Genomic DNA, 27,252 nt, shown 5'->3' with positions numbered 1-27,252 from the left:
CCTCTTGCCTCAACCACAGTGGCATAATACCTCACTTTGCCAGAGATATTATGTGGGTGATAGAATTTGAACTCAGATCTTCATGAATTAACAGTGAGCACGTTACGCTCTGAGAAATTACCCTGACAATAAAATTTTGAAAAATCCTTTTGTAAATGATTGGATTCATTATCTATGTGACTGGGATATGATAACATACTGAAAAGCATGCTAAGACGTATCAATTTGCATCATTTTATTGCACGGTAAAGATTTTAACCATGGGACAATTTTATTCCATCCACTTAAAGATCCCCTAGCATAGGATGCAGTGAATCATACACTGACACCGTTAAGCTCATGTTTAAACCTTTCAAAGAGCAGCAAGAGAAAATGCTGGAGGAGGTTTTGCTTATGAGGCTGATTCAAGTACATTGTGGTTACATGCTCCATTCAGTTGATTCATGTTGAATTGGGCTCTCTTTCCTTTGGCAAAAGAGGGCTTGTCAGACTCTTGAGAAGTGAATAGCAGTAAAACAGTGCCCTGAATTTAATGCAGATCAAAACATATGTATTTTCTTTTCTTCTTCTTATCACACCCCCTTTTTTTTTTATCAAGATATTTCTTCAGCAGCTCCTGTTGAAAAGCATGAGTGTCTCTAAGTAGGGATGAATCTCAAATGTCTCTCAATTCAGATCATAATGAATGAAACCTTACCAAGCCATGAGGGAGTGCTCTTCGTTTTTCTTAGGATGACATTGTATGGCTCAGTCTCTGCGTTATCCATTAATGAATTCCCTCTTCTCTAAGTGAGATTTTACATTATTTGAATACCAAGTTGTTCTTATGCATAAATCTCCAGGAAGAGGAAGGAGGTAGAACAGTTTTTGCCGTGAATGCTCCGAGCCACATAAGTGGCTGTCAGGTGTCCCTCAGTTCAACAAAATCTTTTCTCAGTGTCCCCTGGGAAGTCTTGAACATTCCTTTGGAAATGAAAATGTTTTTCTTCCCTCTCCTGCTGCTGTGCTTTGAAGCCCACATACGAGCCATTATTCAAAGAATGAATAATCCTGAAACCTCTCCTGGGAGATCATCCTGGTTCACACTGAATACAACTCAAGGCTGAAGAGAGAATGAAGTGCCTTTCTGTAAATAGCTGATGTAGTTTCTTTCTTCCTTTTTGTCTAAGTTGAAATTTTTTTTTTTTTAAAAAAAAAAAGATTGTTTCACATTGTGCTCTGCATGTTTATTTCCCAATTAGACTGGTCATTTTTAAAGATATTTTGGGCTGCTAGGGTATTCTTTAAGTATCATTACAAACATCATAACCTATATCTCATTCCAATCTCACATTTTATCATTCTATGTCATTAAGCTATTTTAAGAGGCTTCATGAGGAATACATAAAATACTTAAAATTGAGAAGTTAACAGTGACTGAGATTTTGTGTTTAAAGGAAAAAAGCAATGGTATCAAACATATCTAAAATATGCTACATTAAATAAATATTCTCAGCAGTTTAAACCTCCTATGAATTAGACTGGGCTGTGGAGGAGGGCATCAGTGCACCAATCTGTCTTATATAGATCTAATTCCATTGAAGAGTGTACTTCTAAAGCAAACTATGGTAAAAGACGATAAATCACTAAAATATTTGAAAGTTCGTAGTAGTCACTAATGTTTAATTAATTTATTTATTTAAAACACACTAAGATTGCCAGAAAGTCTTTCACAAACAGTATTTTACTATCAGTTCTTAGAATTACCTTTGTACTACATTCAACGGAAAGTCCAGCCCCCCCCCCCCTTTCCATTCCATTCTTTGTAAATTTACAACAATTGTCTAATGTGGTGCATTATGCATTACCTGCTTTTCAGTGTTAGGCAGCTGTATCATCAGACACTCAAACACAAAATAAGAAGAAGGAATTGCAGAAGCTTTGCAAACTCAGGAGGTTTCTACCGAAAGCTATGATAGAAAAAATAATGAGTTAATTTATACTGAGTTGTTGAACACCCTTTTCTGTGGCAGTTACACGATTAACCTTTAAATGTTTGTAGCAACATCACAAGGTGTACGGTTTTGTAAGATGCTGTAGCTGCTGAAAGTAGTCCTAACCGGAGTGATAGCCAGACATCAAGACACACTCAAACATGATGTTCCTGTCAGTACCCGGGCAACAGATTTTAGTGGCCTAGTTCAGTGCAACAGAATATATTTGCTTTCTTCTGTTCTTTCCTTAGAATAGTGTTTCCATTAAACAAATATTTATTCCAAGTATGCTAATTGGTTAGGGCTTAAAAAACAAAGTAGGGTTTGATCCATTAAAAAAAAAATCTGGTCTATATACAAAGAAAAGAACACTTTAGAATGTAAATAAGTTTATAAGACCATGGTAATCCAAGAGAAAAACAATATAGTGGGCTAAAAAATTTAATACTGTATGGATGAGAAAGAACATATCCAAAGATGTAATATTTGATTTTTGTCTGAGATAAGAAGATGGCAAGACATGTGAAACGTTTAGGGCCGTGTGCATATTTAGAGTTACATATATTTATGTATATTTACATATATTTATGTGATATGTAAATGTATATACAATATATACACACACGTATATTTCATCAGTCTAAAGAAATCACAAATCATAATCGTCCAATAGAGGAGTAAGATTAGATTATTCAAAGAACAGAAGGACAATGAACACCATTGTGCCAGGAGCAAAGACCTGTATTTTGGTTATAGTCAAGCCATTTTAGACAGGAATTAAGTAAGCTATTCAGAAGCCTCTGTAGGGCAAGTTCTGTGCCTAGGATAACCCTTATCTCCCTGAGAGTTAAGATCCCCTGCGGACCTGCTGTTTCCAGGCACCGGAAGTAATTAGCATTTCCCTTGTTAGTAAATATTTACAGACCCTCAGCATCTCCTTATCTCTTTCTATCAGCTAGGGGATGCTTCCAAACCTGACATTCCAGCATCCTACCCTCCCTTTTGCCTGTTTGCTATATAATGCTCCTCAGGAAAATAAAGTTGGCAGCTTGATCAGAATCCACACTTGCTGTCCATTTCTTGCGTCTCTTGCCCCTTTCATTCTTCCCCTCCAGAGCAAATCCAGTTCCATTTGTGTCCCGCTGGTTGGGACACCACTGTGATAGTTTAATGTGAGAGCCATGAAGCAACGACAGGACTACACTATAGTGGAATATTTCCCCTTGAATAAGGAGTTAGAAATTTCTTTTAAGTGCTGAAGAAAGTCACTGGACACTCTTGATGGGTGCAAGGATTGTTTTAAAAAATATGTGAGAAGAACAGATTGTAATAAGGCAATAATATAGAGAATTATGTCATTTTCAACATTGTTTAAAAGTTCAAAGCTTAAAGTCTCCTGAGAAAGATGCAATCTCTTAACTGTTACTCCCAGCAAATCAAAATCAAAAAGCAGATCACATGATTACAATATACAATGGCCCTGGATGCAAAACACCATTCCAAAACAGAAGGAAGGGAGCGTAGTGAGGAAATACTAGACAAAAGCAAGAGCAAAACCTTCCGGACAAACTCTAAAATCTGCGTCTCCAGTTGGATACCAAATTGTTCCTTAGAAGGATCTCCAGTTCCTTTCATCTTTCTTGATTGCAGCTTACTTCTTTCACTTGACTGGCTTCCACTTCCTGCTATTACTTTTACTTGGTGAGTATGCCATGGTACTGACATACCAAATTCTTGGGGTTTTCAATGCAATCCAGGCTTTACCTTCACCCTTTCATGAAATGGCCTCTCCAGGTCTCCATGGACACCCCTGACATATGCCCGGCCTCAGTGGCTTCTTTAGTCACCAAGGAAGGTTCCGTAATGTTTCTCTTCTGTCCTTGACACTAAAGCCAATATTATGTGGCCAAACCTGCCAAATTCTGCTGCTTTTTGTGGCCAGAGCCGTCTGAGTGCTGGGATTAAAGGTGTGTCCCAAGACACCTGTGTCTAAACTTTTCTTTAGCTTCTTTCCACAACTTAAAAACTTAGGTGGGTGAAGTCTTGCTTTGAGGTCACCATTCTTTTTATTCCATGTCTTAATGTTCTTATCTCCTTGAGTACAGGATTTAGCTCTATCTCCATTCCACTTTCTGATACTCCTTTTCTCCCAAATTTTATATTTTGTATTTTCCCTGCTTGACCATTTTAAGATATCTTTTGCCAATCCAAAACTCTTTACTTTATCCTCAGGAAGACTCTTTCGACAGGGTAAAAATCATCAAGATTCTTCACCAAAATATGAAAAGACTGGTCTCTCAGTCTCTTATACTAATATTGTCTCCTCTGAAAACTCTTGATCCAGGCACCTACAGTTCAAATAACCCTCAGTACCACTGTAATTCACATTCCTTCTTGTTTGGCCCATTTAGCATAACATAAACATTCCACTGCTTTTTAAAATCATAGTTCTTTTTTTTTTTTTTTTAAGGTCCATATTTCTTAAAACAAATTCTTGGTCATGTCAGTCACAAGAATACTGTAGTTCCTGCTACCAACTCATTTTGTTAGGGGTTCTATTTGAAGAGACTCTATGACCTTGGCAACTGTTATAAAGAAAAACAAATAATTAGGTGGTTTACAATTCAGATGTATAGTTCTTTGTCTTCAAGTGCAACATGGTGGAATGAGAGCAGACATGGTGCTAGAGAAGTATCCGAGAGTCCTACATCATGACTTGCTGGAAACAAGAAGTGGTTTGAAAATAGATGAGACTTCAAAGCCCACCTTCACAGTGACTCATATACTAAAACAAGGTCATACCTTCTCCAACAAAGTCATACTTCCTATTAATGCCATTCCCTTTGAGCTTATGGGGTAGTAATTACATTAAAACTGCCCTATATAGTGCCATTTCTGATCCATAACTATAAGCAGTTGACTGTGAAGTCTGAGATTTTTCTCTGAGCACTAAATGCAATGTAATGAAGGCAATGTCTCAAAAATCTATTTTGTATGTATATGGCTGCCTGTATTAGATACTGCATTAATCATTTGTGTACCAAACTAAGGTCTTCTTCAAAGCCCAAATTCCTCAACCAAAAATGAGACATCTGCAAATAATTTTGCATATACTTCTAAGGGTTGTGTCCATATTTAAGCTTTATGTAAAGGTTTGGGAAGAATAACCTTGGCATTTTTACTAGTTTGAGACTTCATTCTTCTTTTAATGTAAATAGTGTTAGAACTCAAACCAAACTCCTTTTCTGAGTAGCTAAACCAAATTATGAATCCTCGATGGTTAAATCTATTGATAAATTCTCAACTTCCTTGATCCAATCAACTCTGCAAAACTATACTTCTGAACATCACTGCAGTGAGAAGCAAGTTTTCAGCATGTGATCATATACAACACCCTTACACTGCTACATTATAAACAAACATTTCAGGATAATTTCCCCTCTGTACAAGCAGTCAATGACTTTCACTATATGCTGGACTTGTCTCAAGGTCTAGCTGACAGCAAATGAAAGTGAACTTCTTGCAAGATGGCATTCCCTAGACACTCGTGTCATTTATTGGAGAGTATTTTGTTGTGCTTACACTTTTTTTCTGATATATTGTATAGAGCATTTATGCCATTTAGAACTTCTCTCTATCCATTGTGGTTATGCTTCTGAGAAAAATATCATTAATGACAATCATCGTGAAGTGAAAAAAGCTACAGTTTAGCCCTTCTCTGAAATGCCCCCATTTTTAACTAAAAGGTATAAATGGGCAGTTGAATATTGTTATTGTATCTTCATGCACAAAAGATATGGTATTCTGTGCTTTTAACCTAGCTAGAAAATAGGGATATCAAGTAATCAGGCTACCTTCGTGTCTGGGACACCTTTGTTCAGGTTTTATACAGTCACTGATTTATCTTCCCAGTTAGACAATGACTTCATAGAGTGTTCTGCTGCTGTTGTGAAGTGGTAACTTTTTAATGGCTTGGTTATTTATCTTATTTGGAAGAAAGTACACATTTATGAATATTTTTCAAAGACCAGATAGAGGAGGCTATGTGATATGAGTAAATCAATAAAACACACACACACACACACACACACACAGAAAAATAAGGCATGTCTGTAAAACATATTTACGATGACCTAGTTAGGGCTTTTCGTTATCACTGTTAGAAGGCTTTGCAAAACATTTTATGACTGTTGCAATTTGATATCTGGCATTTGCAAGTTTCTATGGTCTTGGTTGGCTGTTTGAGAATGAAAGTCTGTGTTATAAGCTGCAAAGACACAGGCATCACAGAGAGCTGTGTTTTGAGTCTTTTCTTCTCTATTTTTATTAGTAACCTTGCAGCTCAGTACAAGATCTCCTCTGTGTGAATTGACAGCGTGCCAACACTGTGGTGTGAAATTGCAGTATGCAACTTTGCCCTAAGGAGTTTTGCAGTCTGGAGTTGAACTTTCATAAAAATGAATGCATTCGTTCTTCCCAATGGGAAAAAGCCGAATGGCCTGGTGTGCAAGGCATTAGACCATGAGTCAGAAGTCATAGCCTTGTCGCTTGCTTGCTGTGTGACCTTGGGCAAACCAATTAACTTCTCTGTGCCTCAGGTTCTCCATCTGTATAATGAGGATCATGATTCCTACCTTAAAAGGAACATGGAAGGATTAATGAGGCAACATCGGCAAAACACATTAAGCTCCATGGAAGAGAGGTACTCTATAATTACAGGCCATTACCACTGGATTTAAAAGACAGGAAAATGGAACCATTATTTTATCTTCTCTTGTAAGAGTCATTTCAACTGAAGCTGCAGTGTTTGGTGCAATCTTAAAGCTGAATGGCTAACTTTAAATGCTTTCAGTTTTGAAGGATTTCTCTGAATTACACAAAATACCATACTTTCAATAGACGAGATCTCTGAATTAAGCCAATTCTGTGGACTGGAAGAATGAAAAATCACTAAATATCGAGCTCTGCGTGGCCTCAAATTTATTCTACTGCTGAAAGAGGGCAAAGTCTAATTTATCTCAGGGAGATGGTTATCTATTTGTTCCTTCAGTCTTAAAGGGAAATGTTTGCAAGACCTTCACTGTTAACGTGCTCTGTTTTTTATTTATTTATTTATTTTGTCTTTTATATTACTGAAATAGTTCTTACCTATTTAAGTACATTTTTTTTCATTCTAAGCAGAAAAAAATAAAAGTTGTTCTCTAAATTACATAAACTTTTTTTTTTGTTTAAGAAGAATTACCCACATTTGCATTATTGTTTCAATACTGGATAAAACTATTGTATGTTTGTACTCTCTACTGGTTCATAATCTGTGACTTTTCCTCTTTAAACTTCATTCAATCATTTTTTTCATTACACTTATCAGTGAGAGCTTTAAAGTGTGAGAAGGGCCTGAATATACCTGTCCTTTCCAACAAGGGATCTGGAATTTTCATAAATCACTGAGCCTTACAATTGTGTAGCTAATGGAATTCCTGAAAAAGAAGAGCTAAATAAGCGTTGATTCTGGCACACACTCATTGAACTCCTATGAAGTTCTAATTTAAATATGAAATGTCCACCACAATCTTGTGTATTTCATCACTTGGTTCCCCGGTAGTTTCAATGTGGGAAGGCTGGGGAACCATAGAAGGCAGAGACTCATTAGAGAAAGCTGTCTCTGATTAGACGACTTTCACGATGTTAAGCCTGACACTTTCTCTCCTTGCTACATATTGATGCCATGTCACAAGTGGGCATCCCTGTTCTCACTCGTTTACTCACCCCCATGGCAAAACGGCGGTGAGTTTATCTAAAGTTGCTGGGATACACGTTTTCAAATTATGACTTCTCTTTCCCCAGGTGAGACATTTTGGGTTTTGCTTGTTTGTTTCTGCTTTTGTTTTTCAAGACAGGGTTTTCAGCCCTGGCTGTACTGAAACTCACTTTGTAGACAGGCAAGGCATTTTAGAGGAAAAGTTATTTTCTTTGACTTTTGCTTGACACCCTATTGTGTTAGCAAGTCCTAATGTTTAAGAATTTTCACAAGATTGTGAGCAAAATTCAATTTTCTTTGAGGAGCTTTTGCCCAAGAGAGTATATAGGCGTTGTTGCAAGGAGAGTCGCTTGTTGGTTCCCAGCTGCCCAGCTAAATTACACCCAAAATAATCACACAGATACTTTATTAATTAAATCATGGCTTGGCCAATTAGCTCTAGATTCTTATTGTCTAGTTCTTACATATTAATTTAATCCATCTCCATTAATCTGTGTATTGTCACTTGGTAGTGGCTTACCGGCTAAAGTTTCAACATGTCTGACTCTGGTGGCCGTTCCATGGCTTCTCTCGACTCTGCCCTCTTCCTTTACATTCAATTTAGTTTTCTCTGACGACCTAAGTTCTGCCTTGTTATACGTCCAAAGCTGTGTCTTTATTCATTAATAGTAATCACAGCACACAGAGGGCACTCCCACATCAAGGTGTCATTCTGGTGTTAATACGAAGTAAAAATATTATAGATAATCACTCAGTTTACAGAGGAAAGGCTATCAGAATTCACCAAACTTTTTTTTTCACAGATAGAACGAGTTTCAGGAGACATAATTGAAGATGGGTAGTGTGACTCAGAAGTGCGAGAGAATAACTGATGCAAATGAAGACAGAGGATAGGGTCAGGGAAACAAAACCTGCCTGTTTTTGTCCTGATGAGCAGTGAATCTTTGACACATCTCCATACCGTTCTGAATCTACAACATGTCAGTCATTTGAAGGAGGAAAATGCTATTCTGAGATGATAAGATAGTAATTTGAATCTGGATTTGTTACCACTCAGTTTGAATGTGCAACCCTGAGCAATTGTTGATCGTTTTGTTTCTTAATTACTACTCTATTGCTGTAATAATGAACCATGACCCAGGCAACTTACAAAAGAAAGCATTTATTTGGCCTATATTGCCAGTGTTAGAATCCATGATGGTAGAACACAGGTATGATGTCGTGAATTGCTGAGAGCTCACATCTCTTGGAGCAGGAGGCAGAGGGCGGTGCTACGCTGAGAATGCTCTGACTTCTTTGAAACCTTAGTTTGTTTCTAGTGACACACCTCCTCCAAAGTAGCCACATATCCTAATCTTTCCTACCCAGTTCCAACAATTAGGGATCAAGTATTCAAACACATGAATCTATGAAGGATATTTTCAGGCAAGTCATCAAAGCTTAACACATAATACGAGTCAGAAAATAATACAGTTTTCCTGGAAAACATGCTCTGATCTTTTTGGTCTTTATTCCCTTTTTAAAACCCACCAGAAGCAATACTTTTTTCTCAGATAACACAGAGCCATCATCCTTGCCTTGTACCCTTTATGTATCGGTGTTCCCAAAAATCAGTTACTGGTGAGTATTAGAGACATGTGGACTAGGGCATTTTTCATTTTCCCCCTAAACTTCAGATTCTGTATATATGAGGTCTAATAGAGTTGTTTTTCTTTTCTTCTTCTTTTTTTTTTCTTTTAACAAAGATTAGAAATGACACATGACAAAATTTAATGACCATTCTGGTTGGCAGGTAAATATAATTTTTCCTAGAATAATTTGTAAGATTCAAGTAGGTAGGTAAATGCTGACAATACAAGTAGTATCATTATCACACACAATACTATATAATACATATTCCCACATATATATGTAATTAATATACTCGAGTACCAAATCATATATCTACCTATAATTGGCTATATATGAAAATCTTTTGCATACAACCTGCTGCATAATTGCTCCTTGAAAAACTCACATGCCACACAGCTAAATGTCTAACTATGAAACTATTTCATTTAGCCATTTTATTATAATATAATAATCATATAAAATTCATTCAGGATTTCTACAAAGAGTCTCCAGAAACAAATGAAGCTCATAATTTTGCCACACAGATGACTTGCAATTTGGGTGCAGTAAAGTAAAATTATCATATCAAATGTGCTAATTTAATTGAGATTTTTTTTTACTTAACATTTTTTAGTATTTAATTCTCTTGACACAAGACTGCGAGATACAGCATATTGCCATCATTTAATTAAGAAACCATCTACTCTTCTGTGTTTTATTTTAAATTACAAATGGATTTTGACTCTTATTCCAAATTATGTCCTTTTAAGAAGAAACATTCCTATTTCAAACAAGAAATTGTTATATTAATGGTTAAATGCATTTAAAAAATATTTTTGTACCAGAAATCAAACAGTTTTTAGGAATAAAGATCTGCCTCTAGCTTATATTTTCTCCCTTATCTGCACTACTTGGAAAAGTCTATGCTTTTGTCCCTATTATCTTTTCCTTGATGGTATCCATTCAGGATATTATGTTAATGATCCCACTGAATGCTGCACTCAGACGAGCATGTGCATAAGCTTCTGTCTACTATAGAACTTTCATATTTTCATAGAAGAAATATAGATTTATGTTCACTTACGTTATCTTAATTTTAAATATATGAACATTTAAAACTAGAAGGCATATCTTTATAAAACCAAAGGTCACACATTTGTCATTTCTGCACGTACATTAAAGGTATTGATTTACTACAGCAAATTTTACAAACTATACATCTAGGAAAAATTACTTTCATTGAGAATAGATTTGAAATGAACCTCTATATTAATATCAAAAGTTTACATACATATCATGTGTTCATGATTTTTAATGTTTATTCTTCATACAAATCTTCTTTTGAGCATTTCAAATATATTTTATTTTATTTATTTTTTTAATAAGTAAAACCAAAGATGGTGCTCAACATTTATTCAATTTTCACATTAAAAACAGTGTCACAAAATCTTCTGGGATTGCCATTTTTCAGACGTTCTGTCCTTTGATACTGCCCCAGTTTTGAGTCTGTAAAATATGAACTCCACAATCCTCACTGCCTCTTATGAATAGCTGGAATTTTTAAGACTCACCCCAGAAAGTGATTAAAGGAAGAACATTTTGAGAAAAATCTCAACTCCCCCCTCTTCTGAGGACAGTGCTGAGATTTTCACAGATCGTGTGACTGCCCTCTCTTCAGTCCACAGATCTGTCTTACACACTGATGTCACTTGGTATGACTTAAATATATTTTAAAAAGCAACTTTTTGTTAAAAAAGAAAGAAAACTTTTTCTATCTATTTTATTTTATTTTATTTCTAAGAGTGTTTTCTCTGTATGTATGGATGTGTACTTGTATGCCATTGTCCTTAGAGGTCAAATAAAGGTACCAGGAATCATTAAATTGAAGTAAAGTGCTGGATGTCATCCACCATATTGGTGTTAACACCAAACCGGGGTCTTCTTCAATAGTAAAAAGTTATCAAATGATAATATTAATTATTCTTCAAAGGGGGTCCATCACCTGCACATTAGTTTACTTATAACTCATCCCAGATGTTTTCATTCCCACATCTTGTTTTAAGGTTACTTTAAACCAGGTGTGCTCATTCCCATTTCTTGTCTAAAGGGTACTTTAACCTGTGTTCATTTCCACTGCTTGTCTGAGGGTTACTTTAAACCAGATGTGTTCATGTCCACCTCTTGTTTGAAGGTTACTTTAACTAAACAGGAAGCTTTCAGCCAAGATGATATTGTTGTTATAGTTTACACTATTTTATTAATTTTAAACATTTCTAACTTTCACTGTTTCAGATAAGAAATTTGCTGAAAGTAGTTCCATTTGACCTTTCCCATATATGACTTCTTACTGCTAGGGGAATGCTAGCTCATGGGTATGTAGCTTTAGAAGGTGATTATGCTATACCTTATGGAGATTATATACCAATTATTACCATTGAGTTTTATTCCTATTGTTGAATATTAGTTCTGTGTTTATTTAGTTATATGATTTTAATCAAATTGGAGTTGTTTTGCACTCTCTGGATACCATTTTGTCTACTTACTTTTCTATTACTGTGATAAAACTTCCTTACCCAAGCAACTTATAAAAGAAAAAGTTGAATTTAAAGGCTCACATTCCCAGAGGCTAGATTCTATTGCCATCGGGGCAGAGAACAAATGAACAGGCACGACACTCAAGCTGTGCTTCAGAGACTATACCTTAATCCACAAGCACAGCAAAGAGATCTAGGGAAGGCATGAGCTACTGAAAACTCATCCCACCCTCAATGACATACCTCATTCAAAAAAGTCCATAACTCCTGACACTTTCCCAAAACTTCCATCAACTGGGTACTAAGTATTCACACATCTGAGCCTAAAGGACCATTCTCATTCAAACTCCAGCACCATTCATAAAATTTGTCTCTTTTCATTATTTACTGACAGTACAATTTTGTCTTCAGATTATGAAATTCTGTTGATTAAATTCATTGATTTCCTTTTCTCTCAACCAGAAGAGATAAAATTCCAGTTAATGGATTTTTTTTTCTAATTTTCATTAGGTCCTATATCTTCTACTTCTTTGCTGCCATTTTCTGCTTTTTTAAAAATGATTTATTTATTATGTACATAGTGTTCAGCCTCCACGTGGTTGTGAGCCACATGTGGTTGCTGGGAATTCAATTCAGAACCTTTGGAAGAGCAGTCAATGCTCTTAACCCCTGAGCCATCTCTCCAGCCCCCAATTTCTGCTTTTTTTATTGATTAACTGCTGAGACATTGTATGGCATCAGAGAATTTCAAGAAATAGCAGAAGCAGAACATGCATATTAATTGGTAATCCTTTATATCTAGTGTATTGCATTTCATGTTACTGGTGTAACCAATGATCTAGTTATACTCCATCCCTTGTTTTCATGTGAGAAGATCCTAAGTTTTATTTGAATCTCTCTTAGAAGGCAGTCACCGTGTTTGGACTACCATTTGGAATCTATATTTTTTTAGGCCATAATTTCAAAAAAGGGTTGGTATTTTTCCTCATTTTGTCAGCTTTGTCTGTATGATGCTATCAGAATATCTTCATCCCTGCACATTGTGTGTGTGTGTATGTGGGGAGGGATTCACTTCACTGCCTCTGTCTCTTGTAGGGATTTTATCTCTTCCTCCAAATAGATTCCTGATTGTTGAGGGGATGGGTGTGATAAAGATATCCCGTTTAAGTCTGAGTGCACTAAAGTCTCTCACTCTCTGTGCACTGTCCATTTGTGAGCTTCAGTGTTAGAACTCTAGATACTGGAACAGCATACATAAGACAGAAAAGAAGTGGGCACAAATTCCCACCTCTAACCAACAGATAGCTGGTGGGCATGAGAAAATCAGATTTTTTTTCAGTGGAGAGACACTTGCAAAATCAACCTTATTAATAAGTAGGCATCCTCAGGAACACTTAGACAACACAACATGTTTGTGTGAATGTGTACATGTGTGAATGAATATGTATGTATTTGTGTCTTTTTGGTTTATTTTTGATTTTTTTAAGATGGAGAGAAAACACACACACACACACACACACACACACACACACACAAAGCCAAAAGCCAGGCTGTGATTGCTCATGCCTTTAATCCTAGCACTTGGGAGGCAGAGGCAGGAGGATCTCTGTGAGTTTGAGGCCAGCCTAGTCTATAAGAGCTAGTTCCAGGACAGGCTCCAAAGCTACAAAGAAACCCTGTCTCAAAAAAAAAATCAATCAAACAAACAAACAACAACAACAACAAAAAGACAAGAGAGAAAAACACATAAATGTGAGTGGTTGAGGGAGTATCTGGAGGGAGTTAGTGGAGGAATAAGAGTATGGTCAAGTGCGTGAAAAATTTAAAAATAAATCTACTAAATGAAAAAAAAAAAAAACAAATGCTTAGGATCTTCCCAGGCTTGACTTGCAAATATTTCTCGGATTGTTAAGGAAGTTCTCATCTTGGTAAATGATAGATCTTTGATTAAAATCTTCTTGTAATGAGACTCCCTTACAATTCCCAATGATTGGTTGCACAGGATCTTTAGGTTAAAACCCGAATATGATTCTTAGAGACAGGCCACCATCTGGTCTAGGTCCCTAGTGTCTTATCTTCCTGCTCTATAGTGCTACCCTTAGGGAAAGAGGAATATGAGTGTATGAGACCCTTCCTCTTTCCTTGCGATTCTTATACAAAGCAGCGTTCAGTTTGGATTACTGCTCTGGACAGGTCATTTGTAGAAATCTTCCTGCCTAGAACAAATGCACTCTGGGAAGCATGAGGAGGGAATCTTTAAGCTGCATGGATTCCAGAAAGGGTTTTGTGGTCCAATTGCTAATAAACATACCTTGGTATTATTAACCGGGGTACCTTAGTTTCTCAGGACATAAGAATAATGATCTTATATAGTTATTTGTTTTATGGGCATGGTTTTCCTCTGTTTTGGAAAGAATTCACTTTTCTGGTTAACTTAAATGCCTAGTTTCTGGAAAAAAAAATCAAGGTGGGATTCAGCTTTTGGGTTTGATGATTTATGGTGTTCTTGGCTGCTAGTTAGAACTCTCTCTTAAAATTCCAAAGTTGCTAAATTTTATCTTACAAGTTTTAGATATTTTTTGGAAGGACTCTGTCATGATTTTAGGGATTAAAAATTATAATTAGTGTAGAAGTAGAGAAATATGTCTGCACTCAACTGTTTGAACTTACAATCTCAATGGCAATATCGCAGATTTCTTTCTTGTAAAATGAACCATCTTTATACAAATTTAGTTCTCTCTGTCTTTCAATTTTTCTGTAATGATTTCTAAATCTGTAATAATCAATTGAAAGAATAAAGAAGAAAAAATTATCTTTCTAATATAGACAAAACTTCACTGGTTCTATCAGCATGACACTTCAAATTTTAATTGAAATTATAACTTGAAACCACATGGCACAGAAATTACCCAAATTCATACATGATTTAAAGAATAAAAATCTCTTTTGGTGATATTATGGTAGGTGTGTTGTTAATTATTTAGGGATACAAGGTGAAATATTGCTAGTTGCTTTTTTATATTTTAGACAGAAAAAATATAAAAAATTGAAAGTCTTTCCCATATTGAGCACATATTTTTGGAAAAGGAGCAAAGTTTAACTTCAGACTAAATAGTATTACTGTATTTTATAATTATTTTAAACAAATAGAATAAGCTCATAAATTTTACATTAAAAACTATATTCCAAATTCTTTACATTATATCCATTTACTCATCTATATTTTAACTTTAAACCTTGTAAACAAATACATTTTATTTAAAATAAACTTTAATTACTTTAATTTACCTGTTTCAATTTCTCAAATGAAGACTTTTACATATACTTTCATATTAAGTCTAAAAATAATCAACTGTATTGTGTACCACACTTAAGCTTATATAAGTACTTGAAGAGACACTCTCCTAGGGTTATTTCTTTATAAGTACTCCAAAATCTTCTGCAACTCATCCACAAAATAAAACAGTTTCTGCTCCTCATTGGCAATGTGGCATATGCAAGTCAGATTCGCACTGATGTAATTTATAGAGGCTGGAGAAGCAATTAATAGTAGATGAGTAATCAGGGCAAAGTTAATTTTGAGGTAGGGCATTAAAACTGTTTAGTAAAGATGCAACTCAGACACCTTTAAATAAGAGTAATAATAAAAGCTCCAGGAAATGTGATTCCGTATTGGCATGTCCACCTGCTGCTGCCCGCTTCTTCTCGGCTTTCACTGCTGTCATCCATGCAATAATTTAACACTGGGACCTGACTCTTTCCTAATGACACCATCTTTTGAGCAATACACTAATAGATCATGGGCTGATGATGTTCATTAATGATGAATCACACTAATATATCATTCTCTCTGTCACACAGGTGTTTTATCAGATTAATTTCATCGGAGCAATGACCTGTGATGATGATGCATGGCTTAAGGATAATGCAATTCAAAAAGAAATGGGATTTAGAATTAAACCTGTTTTCGCATGCTTTGAAGCTCTGTTGGAAAACTCTATAGAAACAACAAGTATGAATGAAACATGTTTTAAAGTGTCAGGCATATAGTCTTTTATTAATAGACAGCAGAACAGAGCAACTCATATTTGTACTTACATTTTGTTTTAAAAACCCACACATAAGACTAATAAAATAGTACCTTTTGGAATTTTATAAATGTGTTTTTGACTAGTATAAAAAGTATCAAACTTAAAATACATACACTTAAATTAATACAACTGTTCTTTGTCCTTTTCTCTATTTAAGCTAAATTCAGTTATTGACATTTGGCTATTATTTCTTAGAGACTGTCCACATTATAGATCTCATTCTTTATGTATTATAAATGAAAAGTGATAATTGTATAATTAATTGGTGTCAATGTAAAGGAATTTTTGCAATTCTTATACATAGAGTTACAAAAGATTTTGTAAAAACCTTATTTTATCTCAGTATATGCGAAGAAAATTTTACAAATATCATTAGAATAGAAATTTAATTACACTGTTTCATCGTGATAATGAAAAATGTTAACTATATCTTATTATTCAATTATAATGTTGAATCTCAATTAGCATTCCATTGAATTACATTTGTGTGATTATTATATTTATAATATAATATTAAAGGTATCATTAAGAGCATATTTAATCATGTATTCTGGAATTTTGTTTTATAAATTTGTCTTTGTTTTCTGCACATTGTTACCAATTCCTTACCATATCAGGAAAACTTTTCCTTTACCTAGAGTTATGGTATTCAATGTTAGAAATTTAATATTTGCCACAATGTTTGTCTTGATCTTCATCTGTGACTAATATGCATTATTTTTCTAGCATTATTTTATAATATCAGTTTCATAATCACATTTAACATAAAATTCATGATTACTTAAATAATAGATGTAATTTATTCATTTGGTGATCCTGACAATCAACCGTTTGAACTGAAATATAGAAATTATCTTATCCTTTGTTTATGGGAACTTGTTCCTATGTAGAAGGTGTCTAACTTCATACAAAACTCAGAATTTCCTGATGCTATCCTCTTGATTTCTTATATCTAGTTCTTTATTACTAGATAAGTATCAGCATATAAATTTCTGTAACTACCTCCCAATTTTCAAATGCTTTCAGGTGGCAAATATTTCATGTTCTTATACATATGGCCATGGTGGTACACTGCATTGCAGACAGCTATAAGATATTAATTAGTACTTTGTCTAAAGACAACTTTTTCCTCAGTAATATTTAGATTTTTATTATGCTTAGCTGCAGAAAAAAAATAAAATTGTCTTGAGGTGAATAGTGATACATTACCAAAGGTCAAAGAAAATAATTCTCCTAGGTGGAAATGCTTTGCTCTGTAAAATGTGTGTGGTAGGACCGAACATGAGTCTCACGACACAAAAATTTAGAGGGAGGATATATTCTCTTAAGTTGAAACAGTAACGAGAATCAAAAGCAAATAGGTATATTGCCAAAACAACAGCACCTACTTCAGGTGTGGAACTAAAGGTCTGTGAAAGAATATATATATCTTCAAAGATATTCATTTTTGGCTTGGGTTATTCATGCTAACCTGTAAATTGTTCATTTCTCTGGTGAGTATAATTTATGGAAGCCAGCTTGACTGTTAGTGACATAAAATGTGTAGCTCAGTAATTAAATTCTAGAAAATGAAAGGCATAAGACAATTATATTGTATATGTTACTTTTCCCTAATGAGCTTAATTCTGGCATCTGCTTTAAAGAACCTGTGAGTGTCAAACCTTCATCATTCATTACTATCGCTAGCAATGAATATAATTAAATATTCTATAACTGTGTTTTCCTCCTGTGAATCTTCAAATTCATCAGTTATCTCACTGAAATTTTATATGAGGTAGGTATGTTGCTTCTAACCATCTTTACCAGAGGATATTAGCAACCCGTCTTTAAGAAAACGAGTTATTGTAAATTTCCCATGAGCTCTACACAGGCAGCTGTGGAGCCTGCATGGGACCAAACTACGGCCTCTGTTCAGCCTTGAATTAGGGGGAGGGGCTTAGTACTGCCTCAATTTAATGTCCCAGATATCATTGACTCCCTATGGGAGGCCTTAAAGAGTAGATAAGGGGTGTATTGGTGGGGGAAGCAGGGGGAGTGTAGAAGGATGGGTGAGAGGGAGAAATGTGGTTGGAATGTAAAATGAAATTTAAAAGAATAAATATATAAAAAGATTTTTTAAAAACCTTATCTTATTTTTATTTTATGTGTGTTATTGTTTGGTTAAATATATGTATGTGCACATGTACCTTATGTGTTCCTGGTGCATATAAGTTAGAAGAGACTTCAAGTTCCCTTAAATTGGAGTTTTGGACAGCTAGGAACAACTTGTGAGTTCTGGAAACTGAACAAGGTTCTCTTCAGGAGCAGTGTATGCTTGAATTAAAAAGCCATCTCTACATCTCTAGCACTGTGGTCTTTATCTGAGGTTCTCCTTTTTGAATGGTGAAGAACACAGCTACGAAGTTCCTGAATAAATTAATTCACAATTGAGGAATACTTCATAGGAACATATAAACAACCCAAGGATTTGAATGATACAACAATGATTTTCTTGTACACCACATACCGTGGCACAATAATGACCCAGTATGTCATAATTCAACCTAATAAATATGATTCATAAATATGACTATGTTTAAAGAGACAACAGTTTGTGAATCAAATAAAGCTAAGAATTATATATTTACCAAAACTGAGAAGAAAAATATTTAATATATTTAAATATATGATAAATTTCATTACATCTTGAAAGTCCCATTTTAAAAATTCTTGTACAATATTAAACTTAAATGACAAATGAAATAGTAGTTGCATCTTACTTTACTGTAAAACATTTCCCTCTCACACATTCTTCCTCCCTCTCTCTTTCTCTTTCTCTCTCTCTCTCCCTTCCCCCCCCCTCTCTCTGTGTGTGTGTGTGTGTGTGTGTGTGTGGTGTGTGTGAAGTTGGAGCTCGGAAAACCTTGTCCCTAAGTATGACATTTTGGCATCTTGAAGTAACAAAGTAACTTAAAAGTTTTTTTGACCTTTCCCTTCAACAAGTGTCTGTCCTTCCTATGGTCTCATGTCTGTATAAAGGACCATCCCAAAAATGAAAACAAGGAGGGTATCATTTGGTACCATTCCTAAAGACCATGTAAACACTGTCTCAGGCCATTTTCTGTTCTTTTGTACCAATAGTTTCCCTGTAAATGAATTCTCTTCCTTTTACAAGTACAAAACCCCCTGTAGATGTCTTCCCTAAGATGGTGTCTAATACTCAGTTTATATGATACCCAGGCATTTAACGTAAAAATATATTGTGTGTCTTAGCTCTTAATCCTTCTTTTGATATATTATGTTAGTTTATTGCAGCAGACTCAGTAACAGAAGTTTTGCTGAAGTTGGAACACACAACATTATTTATGGTAAAGTGGTTTTTGGTGAGTACTGGACTTCAGAGCACTTGTCCATGTGAACAGGTTCTGGATCTCCAGTTGCCTCATTTAAGTTGAGACAATGTTTCAATATGGAGTTAATGACAATCAATGAGCTGTAAAAGTATGAGTGAGTTCCCACAATATATAACAAAACTCCAGTAAATAAACTGGAGGCAATGCTCAGAATGGATTCCAAATTTGTGAGCACACTGTTATGCCAGGAGAGAGGATTATACCCTAATACTTTGATAAAGACCGTAGTGGATCTGCATCATGGACTTTCTAACCTTTAGCCTGTGAGTAGTCTTTGTAATAAAACTCCAATCCCAAATATATTGCTTTCATGGGTTTGGAGACTTGCTTTATCAATTTATCACACCCTTATAATGTTATGTGAATTCTTGGAATTAAAGATAGTCAGCAAGAACTGTGGGTGACTAGAGTCAAAATTATATTGCAGCTCCCAGATATATTTTGAAATAAACAAATTGCTGAGCACATTAGATCTATCACTGATTAATGTACATACTCCTACTTTCTTGGTGGATACAAAACTTTGGAAGTATCTATGGTAGTAAAGGAGGCAGTAGGCAACCAGTAAATATATACATCAATCAATCTTCTACTATTAACAATTTACATTGTAGTATTCTACTATTCACAAGATTTTAAAGATATCTCACCTCAACATCAGGTTTAAAGTACAATAAGTAGTGAGAAATAAGTGTATTGTAAGTAACTTGTCATTGAATAACTGATGTGGGAATGCCCTCTATGTGTTGCTTATATTGGTTAATGAATAAAGAAACTGCCTTGGACTGAAAGGGCAGAACTTAGTTAGGCAGAGAAGACAGAACTGAATTCTGGGAGGAAGAAAACAGAGTCAGAGAGATGCCATGGATCTGCCAGAGACAGACATGCCGAATCTTTCACAGTAAGCCACTGTCATGTGGTAATATACAGATTAATAGAAATGGGTTAAATCAAGATGTGAGAATTAGCCCATAAGAGGCTAGAGCTAATGGGTCAAGCAGTGATTTAATTAATACAATTTCTGGGTGGTTATTTCAGGGTGAAGCTAGCCAGGCAGCCTGGACGAACAATCGGCCTGGCCATCCTCCTACAAATACTTTAACAGAATTCTATGAAGTTGAGTAGAAACAAGCAGTTACTTCTCTATTGCATATTAATAAGCATAAGACAAATAATACCAAACATTATAAAATTATATTATTAATACAATTAAAATCGATTCATATTACTGATGTTTAATAGACTACGCATGGCATATTAATAACAAATAAAGTCTCCAAGGAAGTGATTCAACAGGCAGAACAGAACAAGATAGAGACTGTGCACACTTTTTTTTAGGTCATATGGACTTAACCACTAGTTTCCCAATTGTCCGGTCATCTATTGGTAAGGATGTCCATCAAATGATGTTACTCATAAACATGTTTTGAAAATTGCATTGATTTAATGACACAATAACATTGCTACTATGTATTCACTGACATACAGTATGTGTGTCATTTTGCACAAGAAAGAGGATGATGCATAGGCAAAAGAAAATGGATCATGTAAACATAGAAAAATATAGTCTTCTCTGTCAATCCAGTCAGAGTAGCCCATCGTTATGAACTAGGCATTACACTGGAAATGTAGAACACTAAGTCTTGATGAAGAATACATCAAATTGGTGTTTACACATTACGGCTTCTTTCAATGCAGTAATTTTGTAGTTTTAAATACCTAAGTATTTGGTTGTAAATTAATCACAATGAAATATTGAAGTAGCTCTAGTTAGTAACAATTTTGAGTCTGTGTTATATTTCTAAACATACATTTTTTATATTTAGTTTTTACTTCAGTCTTATAAACATATCTTAATTTACAAATATTTGTTTTGCTGTTATATTGTATTTAGACACATGACCAAACTATCCTTGATCTCACTATGTAATTTGGGGTGCCCTCGAATTTGAGTAAACCCCTTGCTTCTAATTTCCAGTTCAGCTAGAATTATAGGTATGAACCAGTGACCTCGCTTGATTTTGTGAACATTGCTCATTGTTCCTTATAAAGCAATTAAAAGATATAGATATGCAAACTAGAAGAATCAAGAAAATCACACAATGAAGTAATGGCATCCATAAAATGTATTGTTTCTTATTCAAATAATGTGCTCTAGGAAATGGAAAACAACAATAAATTTTCTACTCCTTCATCAGTTTCTATTGCTTTATCTCGTGAAAATATCATGCTCCTATATTTTGGTCTAATTCCATGTCACAAAGCAAAGAAATTACTCGTATTTCTACTTTTTCCATGTCTATGACTTATGCTTACAGCAGCTGCCCGGATTTTCATATCATTTATATAGCCTGAAAGAATTATACAGCAGGGAATAATTGTTAACTGTCACATCGCTCTGTATTCCTAATCATATTGCATCAGCGACATGTGTTTTACATTGTTAGGACATCCTGTCTGAAAAACAAAACCCTAAAATGCAACGGAAAAAGCCCATTCTTTTGGATGTGTGAATTATTCATGAGCCGAGCACCTTGTCTGCACTTAGAATGTAATCAGAGTATAAATGATGCATGTTCGTGTCGCTTCTAAACGCCGCACCGGTTGTTTGTAAATTGTCCTCGGGGCTCAGGATCACATAAAATGCAAACAATGTTCACGGTGTCAAATAGTTTTCCTATCTTATTAATTAAAATATTTTTAGTTTTGAATTCATCTGTCAAAATATTTAATAGGAACTCTTCTCTATATCTCAAATATAATTTATCATGCTACGTAGTGTAATCGACTGCTATGTATTCTTTCTATTCACATCCTGTAAAAGTAAGTTCAAAATATTCAAAAATATGACTTTATTTGCTTTAGAGAAATCACTAAGATCAAACTATGTAATCTCAAGCTTCTGTGTTGAGAAAATTTTAATTTGGGTATATTCTTTTTAATTTTGGGGTTCTCGTGAGGTGTCTTGAAATTTCTTTTTAAATCAGTGTTTTCCCAAATGAAAATGCTTCTTCTACTTTAGTATACCCTGAGAGTAAAAGGGAGATACATTGCTTTCATCTCAGTAATTAAGGTCTAATTATTATGTATTAAGCCAGAAAATTTTAAGTTAGATATGTTATATATGTAGGCCTATTACATAGTAAAATTAAAGTAAATTTTGTTAATAAAAGGAAGAATATCCACGTTCCCAATCTAAAATTAGTTTAATGTTTAAAGAGAGATTTTAAACAGGCAATGTGGAAAAGGCATATTCACATGCATCAAGACAGTTTAGATTATCTTTGTTTGGATATATATACATATATATATCTCTAAATGTATAAATGCACATATAAAGATGGAGGTAGTTTCTGAACTTAATATAATGTAAATATATAAATGGGTGGCAAAATAGGTCTCATCAAAAAGTATTGAGAAAACAATTGCATTTTTTTATTTCAATAATGTTTATTACATAGATATTTGGTAAACTAGATCTGTCATAAAAGATATACTATTCTAATCTTATAGTGAATATTTAAGACTATATTTTTATTGCACAAGTAGTTCTCTCATAATACACACACAGACACACAGACACACACACATACACACACACACACACACACACACACCCTGACCAATTGCAAATATGGAGATGGAGAGAAATACATGCATCACAATTTCAAGCCTTGTAACCGCCTACTTTAACAGTATAGCAGGTATAAATAGCGTCAAATGCAATTAGGGAAGAAATATTTCTCTAAACAGGCATTTCAGTATTTTTCTATGGAAATGAACTTATAAAGACCTAAAATACACAATTATTCAATATAGAAAAGTTGAACACATTATCCAGCAATTCCAATTAGCATAAATTGAGTAATACATCGAATTTGTAAGAAATATGTGATATTTTAATGGGCACATACAATTTTTGTCAATTTCTGTATATGTTTAAGAGTTTATATTATGTAGAAATAGATCCCTCAACATGTTAGTGATAAATAAGAAAAATCTTACAAGAAATGTTTAAAACTTTAAAAAAATGTATTTTTCCCAAATTGTATTGATTCTCTCTTTCTCTTTGTGGAGGGTGAGGTAGGATGGAGATGTTCTATGGTGTTGCATAGCTTTCATGGCATGTAGAGATAATAAGGCAGCTATCAGAAGCTATTTTCTCCTACCATGTAGGCGATAGGGGATTAACTCAGGTCTTCTTGCTTGATAGTACATGTCTTTACTTGCTGAGCTATCTCTTGCTGATGCCTGAAATAACGCCTTTGAAAGCTGCTTATGGTAATATTAAAAAAGCATATCATATGGGAATTTGCTTAGGAATTAACTATTTTTATCCATTTATTTGATTTGCGTAGAGTTTGTCACATTAGATCTTACACGTCTGTCCCATTATTTCTAATGCCTTTTAAAAATCTATCCTGGAATATTTAACCAATACTGAAAAGACATTTCTCCTATTTTTGATTTTTCCTAAATAAAAGCTTCTTACAATCCTTCTAAATAATTTTATCTCTGAGGTGTTCTTTTTTTACCATAGAAGGTAATTCAACCTTCTCTTCATGCTTAGGTAGTCTTAGAGCAAATATCTCAAAATCACTGTTCAACAATGGTATGCTATTTTCCTGACATAACATCACTGGTCTGAGGATGCATTGGCCACGAGTGTTCTCCTCACACTGTTCTAGTAATGCCTGTTCTTATACTAACATATCATGTTCCACTTCTAATTATTCTTACATATTTCCTCCCCATGAAAACCTGACAACTTACTTCTAAGCATTTCTGATCATCCAACTTTTTCATTGTATTGCCTAAAGGTACAAGCATAAAAATACACTTCAGATTTTCTCTGATGTAACTTGTACACTGTCACAAACAGATTTGATTCGTCCCTGCTTACATTTGCTGTTGATTTAATAAAATTATGACTCCCTTCTCATTAAATTATAGCCATGGTAAGATACAAAAATAAATGAACATGTGTAAGAACGAACTCTGTTAATATTTATTCTGTATTATTTTGATACATTATAGTAATTTGATAGTATTTATGCTGTATATAATAAAATTATTCCCTAAGGATAAATGTACAAAAAATACTTTTGAATAAACAGATTGTTATCATTTTGCTTGAAATGGAATGTTTTTTCTATGCACTAATATTTGTAGACCATATTTTTAAGTAATATTTTTAAATTAATATTTATATTTGTTTAATAACATACGTAAATTCCTGATATATAGCCCTACTAATGGATTTAATCTTGTACCAAAAAATATTAAATGTATTGAATACAGCATTGCCTTTTATTCTTAGATTCCAATAAATTAGTGAATTTTGTGAAGTGACTCTAATAAGACATATAGCCTTTTGTCATAAAAATCTTGACTAGCTAATATACTGTAGTTGGATATTAAAAGTCAAAATAGATTAAAAACCACACACTTCTGGTGATTCAAAATTATATCTAAGTGGTGTGAATGAGTAATAACTTCATTATGAATCAAACATACTTCAAACATTGAACACTTCCCTAGTCTGTATGTTATAAAATAGAGGTAAATTTTAGTCTTAAATCCCAAGGCATTCAAACTGTCTTTTATAGAAGAACATTTACAATAAAAATTCTTCTTAATTCTAGTAAAAAATATGAACTCATTTATTACTTTCTCAAAGAGAGTTTTCAGGAATATGTTTCTATTAATTCTGGAGCTAGAAGCCTAAAAGTATTATTACAAAATACAAAGAAATAGAATAATGCAGTGCATTGTTTTGAATAACTAAAAATATAGACTATTACATTGAGTGGTTAATTTATTTTCCTCCCTTATGAACTTTTTAAATTTAAAAATTTACATGCAAAGATCATAGAATTATTAGAAGATATAGTTAGACAATTAACAAACAAATTTTAAGACTTGAGGTTGTGTCTTGGATACTGAGAACATTCAGTGGCAAGTATAGTTTTTTATCATTAACCTATATGTACTTATTTTAGACACACAGGTGAACACTCATACACAGACACAGAAACATTATATATTTTCTTGTACATTTTTATTCTTACTTACACAGTTCTAAGACCAAAACTTATAAATTCAAAAACAGTCTAAGTTTTTTAGAGCAGAGATATATGATTATATTTTAATTGTGATGATATAAATATGCATATCTAGGTTCATCTAGTTATTCACATTAAAATTGATTGGGTTTATGTGTTAATTAAACTTCAATAACACTATTTAAAATAAAGGACACACCGTACCCAGAAAGAAGACCAAATGAGGACACAAGAAGAACAGGACATACAGGTTTTTAAAAGAGACACCTCAGAAGAAAGCCACCTGAAAGTACTCTACTTCATTTTCTAGACTGTAGAACTAATCTCGAATAAATTTCTGCCATAGCCATACAGTCTGTTTCTTTCTTATAGAAGGACTAAAAATATTAACAAAATAGCCAAGTGTTGAAAGTATTGATGTTTCCATTCTCTTCTCTTCTTTTTTTAATTGAAGTTTTTTCTTTTATAATATATCCTAGCTAGCTTTCATTTCTTCACTCTTTATTCCTTCTAGTTTGTCTCTACCTTCAAGTCCAACTGCTCCATGCATTTTCTGTCTCTTATTAGAAAAAAAAAAAAACAGGCTCATACAAGATAATAAAAAAAATTGGGTACTGTGGGACTGTGGGGAATTCCAGTAAACTCTACTGCCAATATACAAATAAACTGCTAGAGGCAAGAAGTAAACTTGTTACATCATGACTTATGTATACACAGCTGATTCAAAATTCTTTTTCTTTTTTTTCTTTTCTTTTCTTTTTTTTCTTTTTTTTTTTAACAGGGTTTCTCTGTGGAACTGTCCTGGCTGTCCTGGAACTTGCTCTGTAGACCAGGATAGCCTACATCTAATTCTGCCTCCTGAGTGATGGGATTAAAGGCATGCGTCATCAGCACCTGGCCAAAATCCTTAAATCTGACACCAATCTAGTTTATTTAAGATGCTTAAGTACAGTACAGTTTTGGAAAATTTTTCCTGGTAGCAATTATCTCAATTGCATATGCATGCTTAAGGCATGACTTCATCATTAACTTTGCAAAGCACACGTGACACCTACCACGAAAGTGGATTCTATAGTTTCAGAACCTAGGATCTGGTGTTGTCTCTCAATAGGACACCACAGAATTGACCAGACTACAAAGTACAAGTGGAATCTCTCCAGGAATGGGTTCAATTGACTGAGATGCAAAGATAAAGATAAAGTCTGGGGAGGAAAACTCTGGGATAAACATTCTGGGCAATTTTGTTGAGGACTGGCCCTACATATAGCAAAGGTCACCATTTAATAACAACATCCACTCCCATTCTTCATGGTGGATGAACGGTATGCACATCCTTTCCTTTGAAAACATCAGTCTGTGTGCTTAATATTCCTGGTGTTCCTGGGAGTGACTGTCTGTGAGCACAAGGACATTGTGCCCTTTTTAATACAATGAATTATAATAAAATGAAGCAGAAACTAATCCCTCAGAATAGGGAAAAACAAGCAAAAGAAGAGACCAAAGGAAAGGCATGCAGACAAGGAAATTTTAAAGATACCATTGAGTAAATTACCTACTGCTGGGAACACAGACTATCCTAAGAACAGTTTGTTACCCCAATGAGACTCTCCAAGAGAAAACTAAATTTTCATTAGCATACCATTCTCAGTTGTAGAGGTTCTGGGTAAGGAATGGGGACTTGTGTTAGAGTTCTCCTTTCAGTTCTGTGTACCTATGTGGTTCAGATCTTTTCAGACCCTGTCTATGTTGTCTCAGTCTATTGGAAGTCATATAAACCTTGATTTTGTTGATTTAGAGAACTTTGTTTTTTTCAGTGTCTTCCCTAGTC

Source organism: Arvicola amphibius, chromosome 13 (assembly GCF_903992535.2).
Source record: "Arvicola amphibius chromosome 13, mArvAmp1.2, whole genome shotgun sequence".
Taxonomy (NCBI): Eukaryota; Metazoa; Chordata; class Mammalia; order Rodentia; family Cricetidae; genus Arvicola; species Arvicola amphibius.
Note: the sequence above shows the minus strand (reverse complement) of the source record.